The sequence below is a fragment of the Pseudorca crassidens genome, chromosome 1, assembly GCF_039906515.1.
Source record: "Pseudorca crassidens isolate mPseCra1 chromosome 1, mPseCra1.hap1, whole genome shotgun sequence".
Classification (NCBI taxonomy): domain Eukaryota; kingdom Metazoa; phylum Chordata; class Mammalia; order Artiodactyla; family Delphinidae; genus Pseudorca; species Pseudorca crassidens.
This window is the reverse complement of record NC_090296.1, coordinates 144,184,951-144,200,726: the sequence shown is the minus strand read 5'-3', so window position 1 is coordinate 144,200,726 and position 15,776 is coordinate 144,184,951. Positions and strand designations below refer to the sequence as shown.

Here is a 15,776-nt window from a genome sequence, read left to right as displayed (position 1 = left end):
TAGAAGTCTTGGAAACCTGCTGGGAAACAGAATTTTCTTCTGTCACAGTGAGTGTTCAACAGACTTTGGGCCCAAGGTCTTTCCAGCTCATGGCTCCCTCTCCTGAAGGTGGCCCTGACTCTGAGCCAAGGAATCCCCATGAAGTTCAAGGGCATAGTGTGCAGGAATAAACAGGGCTTTACACACACCCCCTGAAGGACAGGCCCCAGACTGGGTAACAAGCCCTGGTGCTTCTCTTTCTTATGCTAGATGTCAGGGTCTGGTCTGGGAAATTCATCTTCTCTCGAGGCACAGTGCACAGAATAGCCAGGAAACCATGAACTTTATAATCAGAGAGTCATGAGTGCAAGTCCTGGCCCTACCACTTAACAACTTTGCCTCAGTTTCACTATCTATAAAATAGGGATAATTAGACCTACTTCAAAGAGCTTCCTGCTGACGCAGCATGAAGTGTGCGTACGTGGAGAGTTTGGTTCAGGTCATGGGAAGGCATTTATATCCTTTGTACTCAACTTGCCCAGTCTCTGGTTAGCTTACACGCACTGACCTATTGGAAGATATATCATTTATTTAATCTGCCTTCCCTGATAGAACTTCCTTTGTATCTTACAAATGAAGCATAGATCTAAAATATAACAGCAAGTCAATAAAGGATGCCATAGGCTGAATTTTGTCTCTCCCCCACCCCAAAAGATATGTTGAAGCTCTAACCCCCAGTACCTGTGAATGTGACCTTATCTGGAAATAGAATCTTTGCAGATATAATCGTTAAGATGAGGTCATTACAATGGAACAGTAGGCTTGCTGCAGTTTCCAGGTGTGTCGGGAGACTTGTGCTAGCTTCAAGGTGGCAGGGAACATAAGGCTCTTGTTGCATCCCTCAGGTCCCTTCCTGCTCCAAGCTTGTATGACTACCTTAAGAGCATAAGTGGGCAGGAAAGCAACTGAGGAACTTCCGTTTGGGCAAGAGGAGGCAGTCACATGATCAGCCAACCCACTGCTACAAAACGTCAGGTTCTGAGACACCAGGAACGGGTCCGGGGATATTCATGATGAACAGCTTTGAGAGTGTTTCGAGAGCACTTGCTCTGTGCTACGTACCTTGGTTTAGCTATGTTATCTTGCTTTATCCTCCCAATAAACTTATGAGGGGAGAGTCATTATACCCAATTTGCAGATAAGGAAACTGAGGCATGCAAGACTAATCAACTCTGGCAAGGTCACACTGCTGGCGAATTGGCCAAACTGGGCCTGGAGCCCTTTGACCTGACTCCACCCCTGGAAGACAGTGGCCTGATGGATTTCTTGGTGAGTCCAAGTGCTAGATGTCATCAGGAAGGGAACTGGGAATAAAATGTAGGTGACAATGTGCTGGACTCTCCACCACAAAAGAAAGACAAGGTGGAGCTGGAGTTCAAGGAAGGCCCAGAGTGGGCGGGGCCTGAGAGGACAGGTGCAGAGCTGGTCGGGGGTAATGTTGCTCAGTGTGGACAGTGAAGGTGCAGAAGAGCTGCCCACTGAGGTCTTCAGAATCATGAAGACGCTGAGCTCTGAGGCCAAGGAAACCTCGTCTTGTTCTCTATGCTCTCCCTGGTGCCTGGCCTACCTCCTACCATGTCATGGGTAGTGCTGGGACCCTGCAGCTTGAAAGATGTACAGGAAATGAGATGAAAGATAGCCCATGGTCCATGTTGGGTGGTCCAATGATAGAATTTGAAGCTCCAAAGGTGGTAGAACCTAAAAATGTAAATTTATTTCTAGAAGCAGCTGCTCCCCAAGACATTCAATTCATCATGAACTGCTAAGGAAAGCTTGGAAGGGGAGTGGCCATTCCTCTCCTCAGCTGGGTCCCGCTGATGGCAGAACATCAGCTGGCCCAGGTGACTATGCAAAGTCCCTGGGCCCTGGCCAGGGTGGGATGGGGCTACTAAGGTGGCTGGGACAGTGGGGACTGTTCTTAGACAGCCACCATGTTCTGGAGATAGAGCATTGGGAGCTGGGAGACTGGGCCCTTGTTCCAGCTCTGACAGCCACACCTCTAGCCAGGACATACTCTTTTCTAGGTCCCAGCTTTCATATCTATGACAAGAGAAAGATGCACCACACGATGGCTTTCAAAAGACATAAAATCAGAGTTGTTCTCATAGAACCTGACACAGACCCTCACAATCACTGCCCCTCTCAACTCACTTCCGTGGCCCCTGAGGGGTGTCAGAGACACCCGCCCCCATGCCGACTCCTTGTGGAGCATGGTTTGAAAATTACTGGATTGAAGTCACTCAGCAGACTTTGACTGAGCACCTACTGAATGCTAAGCATTTTCTAGGTGTTGGAGACAGAAGATGATCAAGACAGACAGGGCTCCTGTCCCATGCAGCTTTTGTTGTTGGAGGGGCTGGGAAGGGGGCAGACAACCACCAAGGAAAACAACCAAGCAGCAACTTTTAGATAGTGATAAGCTACAGAGAAAATGCAACAAAGGATTGCTGGGGCGTTGGGGTAGAGGTGTTCAACTTCTTGAAATTGGGTGGCCAACTTAAAGGCTTCACCAAGGAGGTGACATTTGGACCTGAATGACCAGAATGAACCAGCTACGCAAAGTGATGTGGGAAGGGCATCCTGGCAGGGGAGACCATGTGGGCAAAGGCCCTGAGGTGGGAACGAAGTGGGAGGCCAGTGGCTGGAGGGTGGTGGATGAGGGGAGAGTGAATCGTGGATGCTGAGATGGCAGGGAGACAGCTCCTGAGGGCCTTGGGCCAAAGAAGGGGATTGGGCTTTATTCTTAGTGTGAGAGGACCACATCTCTACGGCCTTCTAAGGGCCTCTGCAATCCCCAGAGGGCTGAGGCAGGCGTGATTGCTGCCTGCATCTAAGGGTAGGTCATCCCACAGGGTACTTGCAGTGACTGAGGAGTAGTCCAGACTAGTTGCCAGTTTCCAGCCATTGAAGTTGCCTGAGCCTTATCTGGTGTATATAAGAGTCTTGCTGACCCCCGTGGGTAAAGCCCGGGTGCTCCCAGGCACTGAGAGGGCAGAGGGAGCTCCTGAGAGACGAGCGATGGAGGCCGAGGTGGGTCGAGGGGGCAGTAGGAGGCCAAGGCTCTGAGTCAGTGCTAGGAGCTTCCTTGACTAACAAAGCCACTCCAATCCCCAACCCAGCTACATAGCAGTCCTCTCCCTCAGGGATGGGTTTGAAGACAATCTAAGCAATCAGGTTCCCTCACACCAGGGGGACCCTGTCTCTTAAAACATCACCAAAGCGAGTTACAGCAGAAGCCACTGCAGGCTGGGCTTAGGAAGCAAGTAGGAATCCCAGAATGAGGCTGCCCTAAGGGGAATTAAGGGCTGAGGAAAGGGCTGGAGAAGCCCCCTGGCTGGGCTGTGTGGGCCTGGGTGGGGGTGAAGCCCACCGACGGAGTGGTGAGGACAGGAGACAGAGACAGGTAGGTAGACAGGGCACCTCTTTGCTCAGCTCTGGGGCTGCCATTCCCCCCTGGGGATGCTACTCACTGAGACTTCTGGGAGACTGGTGCCCCCTGGAGTCGGACAGCCAGTAGAGCACACAGGGTTAGGCCTGCAGCGGATGGGGTAGGAGGCAAGGGCAGTCAGGTCTGGAGAGAGAAAGTGTTCAGATGCAGGACTCAGTCAAGGAGCCAGGGCCCCACCCTCCGGAAAACCACACTGAATGTTCTACCTCTCTCCCCATTTTTCTTTTAAATCCAGGAAAAAAAAGGAACTAAAATGAGCTTCCAACATGACCACCCTTTAAACGGAAGGTAGCAGGTAGGAGGTGAAAAAGGAGAGGTTGGGTCCAGCCTTGCCCTGGGGGTGGAGAGGGCTTGTTGGGTCAGTGACTGCATTTGAAGTTTAGGGTTTTAAGCTCTACTTGGTGGGGTCTCCCTTGTCCCGGGTTGGCCCTGGGGCCCTGGTGCAGCAGCCTCATTCCTGCTGCAGCATCAGACCTGGCTGACTGCCTAGATCAGCATCTCTAGACTGAGTCCCTCACTCTGCTCTAGGGAAGAAGAGTCCTCTGGTCACATTCAATGTGAGGAACTTGATGGAGATTTCCAATGCCCCTTAGCATATTGAGCAGTCCTGCAAGAAAGGGCACTTTTTATTCTGTTTAACCCTTAGGGATGAGATCCTTTTTACATGCAATGCTACTGACATCCCTGGAAGGAATGTTCTACTTTGGGGAACCCTGGCCTAGCTTTTTCTGCCCCTTGGGACAAAGGTACTTTAATCCAGGGTCAAGGACAATTGTGTTAAGGAAGAAGGGCCCCTGTCTCAGGCAGGAGAGGGGAGGCAGGCTTCCACTTTCTCACTCCCCTAAAGGACAAAGGTGAGGCCAGAGGCTGTAGTTCTGTCTGCAGGGAAGGTAGGACAAGTCACCTTGAGAGGCAGGGCTAGAGGGAGGGGCTTAGAACCAAACACAACAGGAGGAACTGTTTTGGGCTTTAAACTAGGGGTTCAGAATCAGGACTGCATTAGAATCACCTGCGGAGATTTTGAAAAATGCAGATTACTAACCTGCCCCCCACTATCAACAATCTCTGGGGGCACATGAGGCCTGGGAACCCTTGTTTCTCAAAAGCTCCTTAAATGTTTCTGATTCTAGGGACAGAGGTTACCTCTGGTGACAGCCTTCCAGACCCCTTTTTCAGTGCCTCGTAAAACTGGCAAACATCTGCTACATCCCTGAGTCATCCTAAAATCGAGGTGTTCCCCTGAACCATCTGAATAAGCATGTCAAAGTGAGGGGGTTTGGTCGGGAGGCGGAAGGAGCACCCTTGATGGGGAAGGGAAGTAGTGGAGGGAAGGTCAGGGAAGATCTAGGGTTTGTTGGGGAAAATACCCCTACATATGACCCAGGGTGGTGGCCAGGACAAGGAAGCCCAGGTTTCTTGAGAGAGACGGGAGTCTGGGCTCCCCCCTTGCCTTGGACATTTCTCTTCTAAAGGGTTTTCTTCCCCAAAGCAACCCTGGGGCCAGGAAGGACCCTGGAAGGACAGAGTCAGAAGGTGGCCCAAGGGTGGGTAATGGGTGGTCCCAGGACAAAATGTGTCCACAGTTGGATGGGATGGCACAGTGTTTATGTGACCTAGCACCTCCTATTACTGGTTTGGACGTGACATATGATGTGGAGGGAGGAGCCTCAGAAGCCTGGTTAAAGCCGTGGCTCTGCCAAGAGCAGCCTGTGCCCTCCCAGTCCAAGGCCCTCCCCTCTCTGGGACTCAGTCTCTTCACCTGCATGATGAAGGAGCCAGGTGATTTAAATGTCTCCTTAGTCCCCCTGTGCTCTAATGCTTCATGATTCTGAGAAGCCTCAGGGAAGTTTGCTGATTTCCCAAATCCACCCATTTGGCTAGTGGCTTTCAGTTAGGCCTTAATTTGTTGTGATTTCAACTCCATGTGGTTGAGTAATGGTTCCATTTTAAAGAAAGGAAAATGGAGGTATTCAATGACGTGCCTGCACTGAGATAAGTCTCCAAGTTCCTGATCCTGATTTGTTCCTCTATTCAGCAGCTTCCTCAGTTCTGATGTCCCATTCCTACCTCCCTCCCCCCATGGGGATCCTGCTCTTGGGACTGTCACAGCTCAATGGCTCAAAGGCTGTACCTGAAGTTCCCTCTAGAGGGCGCTGCTGCCTGGGCGGTAACCTGACCTGGCGGGAACCAGAGGTCCTGGCTTCTGGCTTTCTTGGGATAGAGTGGCAAAGTGGAGGATGCCTGTTTGGGTGTTGCTGGCACTTTCCTTGTCAAGAATTGAGAGGAGTTTATAGTGCAGTGGTCCACTGGTTTGTTCATTCATTCATTCAGACTGTGCCCAGCACTGGTTTGGGCACAATGCACACCAGATACAAAAGAGTCCTGCTTGGGCTTCACAGGCACCCCTTCCTGGACAGTAATTTCTCACTGGATCTCGACCTATGAGGGCAGGGCTTAGTATATCCATTTTACAGATAAGGAACCTGAGGCTCAGAGAGGTGAAAAAATTTCCCCACATCACACAGCCAGTCAGTGCCCAGTTCACGTGACTCCAAGTCAGTGCTCTTCCCCCTGCACACACTGGAGGATGCACACATTGGGCTTCTTGCTGCAGCTAACCATTCTCCCATCTTCTCACCCCTTGCTGGGAGCTGTGTGTGTGAAGAGGTGCTGACCCTGCACCCCCAGAAGCAGAAGGCATTATTGTGGCAACCGTGTCCCAAACAGCAACCTTCTTTGACCTCATGATCACATGTCCGTACCTGCTGATACTGTAACTTTCCATAGTGGGACCTTTAAAAACCTCAGATAATCATAACAGCTGCTATTTTATTGTAGGTCTACTCTGTGTCAAGTCCTTTATTTGCTTTATCTTGAATTCTCTCAGCTGTCTCACAAGCCCAATTTCACAGGTGCAGAAACTGAGGCTCAGAGACGATGACTTGTCTAAGTGCTCATAGTTCGGATTTCAACCTATATCTGGGCCACCAGAGTCCAAGTTCTCTCTACTTTACCTCTGTGCCCCTGGCTCTTTTTTCATTTGTTGTCTCCTCTTTATTGCCTGCCAAACTCTCCCTTCTTGCCCTCCTACCCCCAGCTTACCTTCCTGCTGTTACACACAGTTGGGCATGGCCTGACCCAATGACTAAATGAAGATCTGGAGCAGAGTTTCTTAATCTTGGCACTAGGGACATTTGGGGCTGTATAATTCTCTCTTGTTGAGGAGAAGGCACTGTCCTGTGCATTGTAAATGTTTAGCAGCATCCCTGGTCTCTACCCACTAGATGCCAGTAGTATCGCTCCTCTCCCACCGTGACAACAAAAATTGTCTACAGACATGACCAAATGTTCTCTGGGGGGCAAAATAGCTCCCCAGTTGAGAACCACTGCTTTATAGAAATGAGGGGTCAGGGTCAAGTTGATTATAACCTGTCTTCCCCTTTAGACCATGAGTGGCTGGAGGGCAGGAAGAGTGAATCGTTTTATTCACTGCTGTGTTACCCACACCTAGTGCTGTGCCTAGCATGTGACAAGTGCTGCTGAAAGAAGAATGAATGAATGAATGAACGAGTAGTTTCCACGGGCATGGTATGTTTCAGGATGAGGGCCTGAAGGCCTAGGTTCCCTTCCAGATCCTCACTGATCTGCACTAGGCTGGCCTGGAGCACAATACCTTTTCCTCTCTAGGCCTTGGTCCCCTTTGCCATCTCTTAATAAGGGTCCTCACTGGCCCTGAAGCCCTGGACATCTGTGGCCTGGGAACTGCCATGTTCCACCTCAGAGGCCCGGAGTCCAGGGGTTGAGGAGAGGGGCTGTCTCCCAGGCTGGACATTAAGATCTGCCCAGTCTTGAGTTTCTCCTTCCTACTCTTGCTCCCCAAGTCAAATCAATTACAGAGAGACGGGAAGTACACCCCCTCCCGCCCCAAGACCATATGCAGCAGAGGTGGCTCCCTTTTTGGGTGTGTGTCTTAAAAGGAAAAACATGTAACCTCAAAGGTAACCAAATATCCAAATCACGGTGCCCAGCATCACACACCCCAAATTCACCTATTCATGAGTTTAACAAAAAGCTTCTTTAGGATACACTGTAAGGCCATTGAGAGGGAGAAAAGTCGCCTCTTACACGCCCAGGCCAGCCCACAGGGCCGCCCTCCCAGCACACACATACACACACTCACACACACACACATACTCGGCCGCTTACAAGAAGGCTCTGAGTTTTTAAAAGTAAACTCTACCGTTTCCGTTCTTGCCCTGGATTCAACTTTTTAAAAAAGGAACCGTTTCACCGGTTTCCCTACAAATTCCCGTCTCTCTGGTCCTCCCTTTGCCTCAATCCCGCTCCCTCCCTCTACCCCTACCCTTGCCCACCCCCAGCAACCCATCCTCTTCAGTCACCACTCCAGCTCCCACCGTGCCCAGGGGCCCAGACCCCCTGGCAGGGATGGGGCTGTTCTGTTAGGTCAGGGGAAGGAGAGCAGCCTCCCCAGGGGAGATGCCACACGGACAGCCCAACCTTTGCCCCCTGCAACAGGGCTTTCTTAAGGAAGGAGGGTGGTAGTAAAGCTCCCATCAGGACCCAAAGCATGGCCCACAGGCAGCCTGGTAACAGCAGGAGAGGATGGTTCCCGGCTCCCATTTCAAGATGTGTTCCCATCCACAGACCCTCTTTACCAGGGCAGTCCATTAGCCCTGTCCCTTCTTCTGCTCCACTTGTAAGCAGGCTTGTCCTCTTCCTTGAACTTGCCCTTCACTCCCACCTCCAGCTTCCATCCCTCGCTGCCTCTACTCCCATGATACTTAAGGGTTTTGTTCCTATAGGGGCAGCAAGGATGCCCCAGCGCCTGCCAGCTGGAGCCACGAGGCAGGAATTTCTCAGAGACAGAAATATCATCAGGATCAGAGTCTCCCAAATTCTTTTGATCACAACCCGCAGTAAGAAATACATTATACAAATATCAAATTTGTGTCTATTTGTGTGTATACATATATATTATCAACATATATACACTTATGTAGACCTGCATAAGTATATATCAGAAAGAAAAGTTTCCAGAAGCAATACTTACCTTTATGACATGGGAGGCACTATGAGATTATTCTTTCCTATTTCATTAAACCTCCACGAAATTGGTTTCAAAACCAGCAATTGGACCACTCCTGTTCTAGATGTTCATGTGCGAGCGGACTAAAAATGACACTCCGAACAGGGTCCTGCGGGCTTCCCCTGGCTCAGCTGAGGTCTTCCTACTATCCAACAAGAAGGGCCTTGGGGGGACCAGGTTCTAGCAGGGATCATTAAAAAAATCCACACCAAAAGTTGGACACACGGTCTTTTACTAAGACAGAACTGGGACCCCAAAGGGGCCTAGAAACCACTAGAGGAGAGGAATTCAGGTTTGTGGTACCTGCTGAGAGCCAAACAAGGCACCCACACTGGGTCTTTTAATTCTCATAAAAATCCCCAATCGGAGGTTTTCATCCCCTTTTTAGAGAAGAGGAAACTGAGTTTCCTTTGTCAAGGAAACCTTGCTTGACAAAGTCATGTAGCTAGTAGTTGGCCGAGCCGGGATTTGAACCCGGGTCTGCCTTGGCCGGCAGGCTGCCTGCCCACCCACATGGCTCTTTCCCACCAGCTCAGCAGGCGAGCTCTCTCTTGGACTCCCTCTCAGACTGGGGAGTCTGACAGGCCATTCTGGGTCTGTGAGGATGGAGAGTGCCCCATCTTGGCAGGCGGGGGTACAGGCTGCCTGGGATAGGAGTGTGTGTGTGAGAGGGTGACAGGGGCAAAATGTGTGCCTGGGTGTGAGGAAAGGCATGGGGACAGGTGTGGCTCACACCAGACAGCGCAGGAGCTCACCCCTCAAGCGCACAGACTTCCTCCAAAGAAGTAATAATATATGTTGTTTTCCCCTCTGGCTTCTTTGCTCTTGTGTTGATCAGAGGGCTTTCAAATAATAAAGGAAGAATGCCAATTTAAGTATGATTTTCACTGAAAATTCTAGGAAGGAAAAACTTCTACTTAAGATTAAAATCAGTAATAATAATAATATCGAACAGCTTTGAGTACTTGTCCAGTGGCAGGCACTGTGCTAAGAGCTTTGCTTGGGTCACATCACAGCTTCTGTTTATTGAGGACCCGCTATGGGCCAGCACTGAGCACAGAGCCTGGCACCTAGGTGGTGCTTAGCAGATGTCAGAGAATGAATGAATGAATATACCAGGCATTTAGCTAGAAACTACACAGAAATACATCGAATTTAAACACAACTTGATGTAACCTGAGGAATTGCAGCATTTCTCTGAGAGAGATTTTCTTCCTTTTGATAATTCCTCCATCCAAAACTTCTTAAACTGGAGAGATCTTTTGTTCTGTAATTTTTTCTTTCAGGTTAGAAGCGTCTCCCCAGCCCCACACTCCCACCCCTAACGAGCTTTTGGGTTTTCTCCCCCATTGCTTTTCCATTCCTGAGTAGTCTCTTCCTGGCTCAGTGACTGACAGGCCAACACGCCAACATGGATCTTCACAGAGCCTCCTAAGCCCCTTTGCCCCTTCTCCCTGGCAGCCCAGAAGACAAGGAAGAGAGAGGAGGATTTGATCCCAGACCTCCGGACCCTTCAATCAGTACTCGTGATCAACTATGGCCTCAGAAAACCTAGATTCTAGTCCTACCCCTACCCCTAAGTCACAGTGCAACCTTTAGTGAATGATCACACCTTTCTAGGTTCACTTTCACTTATCATGAGATGAGATGAGTGTGTTTCAGATTGTCAGCTACCCGCCCACCGCAGCATCCAGGAACCAAAATGCCACACTAACCCAATTCAGCTTTGCATCTTCCTCCCTTCCCTCCTGGTAGCCAGCCACCCTCCCCCCCCCCCCCACAAAACTGGAATTTACACATCAATCAAAATGCAGAGACCTGGGTTCCTTAGTGGTGAAACCCTAGAAAAACCCCATCAGAACCCCGCTATGACTGCAAGGAGGAGAATGATGAAGAAGTTTGGGTTGGATCTTGTTCCCCAGTAGGAGATGACTCCCACCCCTACAGTTTGCTGTAGCCTAGAATGTGGCTTCCATTGGCATTGACAACTGCCTACCCAACCCCAGGGGTAGAAAGGGTTCCTGCTCCACCATCACTGGCTTCTTCTGCAGAGGGATCCAGAGATGGAAAGGCAACCCATGGCCATGTGTCCTCCCCTCCCCTCCTTTTCCTTGAGAAATGCCCCTTCTTGGTGGCATGTTCAGAGCGCTGCTCTTGTCTCCCTTGCTGGCAGCTCAGGAGCCCTGTCCCAGGCTCTGCCAATTCCTCCTGGCTTTCCCCCACCCCTCCGGGTGCCCAGTGGCCAAGGAAGTGGGACCAAAGGGTTCTCTCAGCCTCTACTTAGGCACCTGCTGGGTATCTGACACACTGCCGTGTCATTTCGTTTATTCCTCAGCCACTCTGCTGCTGAAGAGGCCTCCTCCTTCCCCACTGACAGAGGGCAGGCCAAGGCTCAGAAAGATGAAGCAACTCCCCCAGCTCAAAAATAGCACAGCGGGATTTGGACCCACAGTTTCCTGACTCTGGAGCTGCTACTCTGTCCACTATGGCTCCTCCCAGACCCTGGGGCTTGAAAAGTGGGTCCCTTAATTCTGGGGACCAGGAGACAAGAGTCCCTCCTCACGTGTCCCTTTGCCCCATTCACTCTGAGTCTGCAACAGCCAGAAAGTTTGCTCAAGTCCACTGCGGACGCAGCCGGTGGATGTCGGGGCCCCCAGCACACACCTCCCAGGGGGGTGGGGGAGACGGAGGCAGCACAGCCTCCAGCACAGAGGGGGCAGCCACAGCACCGCTCCCGACTCGCCAGGCGCCCTGGGAGAGCCTCTCTCTGGAGGGCAGGAGACGGTTACCTTGAAGAGTTGGGCTCCCTTCTCCAAGAACTTCAGTCCCATACACTTGGCGAGGCAGCGGGGTCTCCTGGGGCCAGGAAGCCCGGGTCTCGCCGCGCACAGGCGGAGACGCTCTGGGAGGGCGCTGCGCACTCCTCCTCCTGCCGGCGTCCTGTCCGCAGGTCCCCTCGGGCGGTGGCCGCAGCGGCAGCGTCTGGGTTGCGGAGTCCCGGCCGGCCTAGGGAAGGGACACTGAAAGGCGCCCGGAGCTCCCTGGCACCCGTGTCAGATGCCGGCCGGCGAGGGTGCTGAGAGAGAGACTTGAGCAGCGCCGCGCGCGTCCTCAGCTCTGAGAGCCCCCTCTGGAGCAGCGGGAAGGTAGGTGGGCGGGCGGGCACGGCGCGCGGTGACACATACATAGGGGCGGGCGGGGGAGGGGAAGGCCCAGGAGCGGGGCGGGAGGGGGCGAGCGCGAAGGGAAACCCCACCCCCGGGGGACCCGAGGGGCGGCCGACAAAGGGAGGGGAAGGCAGAGGCGCGGACCGGCGCGCGGTTAGGGAAGCCGCCGGGCGCGCAGGGCGCGAGAGGAGCGCTCCCCGCCGCGGCGCGGCCCCGGCGGCCCCGGCGCCCGCCGGAGGACGGCGGCGCGGGAAGGGCTAGAGCGCCCGCGTCTGCAATGCGGTCGGCCGCTCCTCAGTCGGAGGGGCCCGGGAGGGCTGTCCCCGCACTGGCAGCCCCTGCGGGCCCGGCTCTGCAGCCGCCGCGGCCGGACAGGGCTCCCCGGCGCCCGCGCGGGGGTCTGCAGCTGACGCCCCTCAAGATGCGATAGGGAGGGGCGTGGCCCCCTGCTCCCAGGCCACAATTCGGAAGGGCCCTCCTGAAGAGCTGGCTGAAAGTTTTTGGGGATGGGGTGCGGCGAGATGGCAGGGGAGTGCGGAGCGGGGATGGTGGTGGCGGTGGGGAGGAAGTTAGGGGACAGCTGGGAGGCGTGCTGGGGCTGGGAGCCTCAAGACCAAAGGCTGAGGGTTTTCAAAATCTAGGAGAGACCAAGGACATCTCAAATGAAGCAGGAATTCTCCAGTAGCTGCAGAGACCACCCTCCTTAATTTTGTTTCCACGCAAAAGAATAAAAGAACTAACAGGTTTTGAAGACCTTCTGAGCTGGTTGTTTAATACACATTAATGTCTCATTTAATTTTCTCAAAGAGCCCAATGAGGTAAATACACGTAAATATTACAACTAATCTCCCCTTGCAAAGAAAAAAAAAAAAAAAGATGTGAAAACTGAGGCTCAGAGGGTAATGGAGTTACCAGTCAAGGTGGGGTTTGAATTCAAACCCAAGGTCATACTCTCTGCTGCTACACAAGCTGCTGGTTCAACCTTAGCACTTTGGGGGACCCAGGCTGGCTGGTGGCCTTCAGGGTCCTTATGGAGGAAGCTGCTGGTGATTGACACTAAGATTTAGTGGCCTTGGTCAGTGTGGTAGAAGCCGCTAGACCCCTGATTGGGCAGGGACTGAATGGAGAAAGACAAGAAGTGGGATCTTTGCGGGCTGCCCATTACAGAGATAACAGACCCAGCTTTTCCTTGGCTAAAAGGAGTCGGAGTGCCTCACTTTCCCCAGCGTGAGTCCTCTGGAATTGTGTGGGTATTTTACTGGCCATCTCTTCTGCGGGGCAGGACTGGCCCTGGCCCAGCACATTCTCTGGAGCTGGCCCCCAACCCTTCCCTGCACAGGACAGTGAAGCCTAGGGAGGGCGTGGTGCCCACTCCACCCGCTGGTCCGGGGAGCTGGGGTTAAGGTGTTCCACTGGTTGGCGATTCTGGCTTCACCAGTGTTCTACCTGAGTCTGTTGGCTTCTCCGAGTCAGGTCTCTAAGTTGCAGAGCACTTTGGGCACTGCTGACAGGACAGTGACCAGAACCCCTTAGGTGGAAACAGCAACTTTCAAAGAAATGGGATGAAATCTTATTAGTTACTGGCCCTAATGTCGGGACCAGGGGAAATGACCCTTCTAGAAAAAAAAAAACTTTAAAATTCCAACAGGAGGGTCATGAATTCTCATGTCAGTATTCATTCATCAGATGCTCTTGGTGAGAACAAACCGCACCCTCATCTGTGAAATGGGGCCATATCTGACATATATCCCAGGACACATGGGGTTAGTGAAGGACAATTCAATTCAAGGAAAAATATTAATTAGGTAATTAATCTTTGTAATGAAGGGAATGAATGTTTATTGATCATCTAGTTTGTAACGAAACTAAGAAGCATATAATAGGCACCTTTTGTGTGCCAGACACTGCTTGATACCACGGCCTGGCAGGTGACTCTTATTACCATTTTACACACTAAGAAGCTGAGACTAAGAGGCCACCCAGGTAGTGAATGAGTGCAGGTTGGCATGACTCCACACTGCCTACCTTTACAGGCTGCAGAAAACCCAGCATGATGGGAAAGCATTTGGATACTTTAAAGACCGTGTTGAGAGAATCAAAGGACATGAGTGTCTGAAAGCCCTTGGTGGCATATGGACGTTCCCCTATTCAATGCAGGAGTCTACACAAGGGAACTCCTTGTGTAGTATTTCTGATCCTGGTTATCTCTCCTCTGCTCAAATACTTTGTAGCTGCCTTTTCCAGGCTGCCTGACCTGGTCTGCTGTCATAGGCAGGTTCTAACCTCTCACTGCTCAGAGTAGTCTACAGACTAGCACAGCCAGCTGGGAGCTTGTTGGAAATGCAGACACTCATGCCCACCCCAGACTCAGAATCTGCATTTTAATGAGACCCCCCCAGGTGTTTCCTATACCTGCTGATGTTTGAGAGGCACTGTGCTGGCATTGTTCAGCAGGTTTACTCATTACAGAACAAGAGAATCTCTGAGCTAGGAAGGGCTCTTAGAGAAGGTTGAAGACAACTTTTTCTGGATCTTCACTCAGCCTGAGACTGAGTTCTAGGGCAGGGCACTGGAGACATCCCTCCTAGGATGCCATGGCTCCATAACCCAGTAATTATGGCTGTGTGTCACATCACCCCAAAACTTACTGGCTTAAGACTCATTTACTATCCCTCATGGTTTCTATGGGTCAGGAATTTGGGAGAAGCTCGCCCAGGCAGTTCCGGCTTGGGCTGTCTCATGGGGTTGCAGTCAGATGTCAGCTGCAGGCCCATCATCTGAAGGCTAGACCGAGGCTTGAGGATCCAGGTCAAAGGTGGCTTACTCACATGGCTGGCGAGTCGGTGTTTGCTGTTGGCTGGAGGCTTCAGATCTTCCCCATACAGGGCCTGCTGGTGGAGCTGCCTCATGGCATGACACCTGGCTTCCACCACAGTGAGTGATACAAGAGCACAAGGCGAAGCCACAATGCTTTTTTGTCCTAGCTTTGGAAGTCACACATGGTCATGTCCACTGTAGTCTATTGGTCACATAAGGCCAACCCTGTATTAGTGTGGGAAGGGACACACAAGGGTGTGAATACCAGGGCATGGGGATCGCCGAGAGGCATCTTGGAGGCTGGCTTCTACCCTCCATTAAACTGACTGTTAGAAGATGGCCAGTCTCCCAGTCCATCTAACTGTATCATCATGTTATTGTCCCTTACATGGTGATACCATGTAAATGCCTCACTAAGTCCAAGTGTAAGGTGTTTTCAGAATTCCTCTGAAGCATCTTTCCAATACCCCTGTATGAGTAAGGGGTCTAGCCTGCTCTCTGGGACAACACATCTGTCTCAATTTCTGCAGGACAGGCTTCATTTAGCCCAAGGGCGTTTTCATATCATCCCTCTATGTCTCTCCTCACAGCAGAATGCCCTCAGGTCCTTCAACTATTTCCCAAAGGAGTTTCCTCTGGCTTCCTCACTCTCTGGAAACTCCTGTTTGTGGATGCCCCTCAAATGTGTAATTCCCAGCATTGGATGCCCAAGCTCAGCTGTGGACTGACCAGGGCAGAGCCAAGACAACCTTTCCCTCTCACCGTTTGGGCATTCTGCTCCTACTGGCACCACCAAAGATTGGTGAGTCTTTGAGCTTATGCTTTTGGTTGATATTGAAACTTGTGGACAGTTGAAACCATCAAACCGTTTTCATGCTGGCCACCACGAAAGGGCTTCCTGTGTATCTCAAGCAACAAAACAGGGTTGAGGAGGGGAAGGTTCCCTGTATGTTCAAGAGCATTGGATGTGAATCCCATGTCTGGCACACAGATCTTGGGCAAGTTTTGTAAGCTGCCTGGGTCTTGGTGTTCTCATCTGAAAAATGGAGCTACCTTATGGAATTGTTGTGAGAATTAGAATGAGCTAGGATGTCAGCACCTAGCAAATGATCTGGCTCAAGGTGCAAGGTGGTTAGTTTTCTTCCCTGCTGCCCTTCTTTGCAGTTTGATGTCCCTGAATAAGTGCATTCTCTTCTGT

The 15,776-nt window shown here is 51.7% G+C and overlaps 1 protein-coding gene across 3 annotated transcripts in view; it reads right to left on the bottom strand.

Moving 5' to 3' along the window:
• The window catches only part of ACAN (aggrecan), a 64,167-nt gene extending 52,399 nt beyond the window's left edge, over window positions 1–11,768 (bottom strand). For 2 of the 3 annotated variants that reach the window (XM_067696393.1, XM_067696384.1), the window contains exon 1: window positions 11,384–11,768. The gene's annotated coding sequence lies outside the window, so the exon portion shown is untranslated. The remainder of the gene's footprint in view (window positions 1–11,383) is intronic. The other variant, XM_067696403.1, reaches the window with a different exon arrangement.
• Between the last annotated feature and the right edge of the window lie 4,008 nt (window positions 11,769–15,776).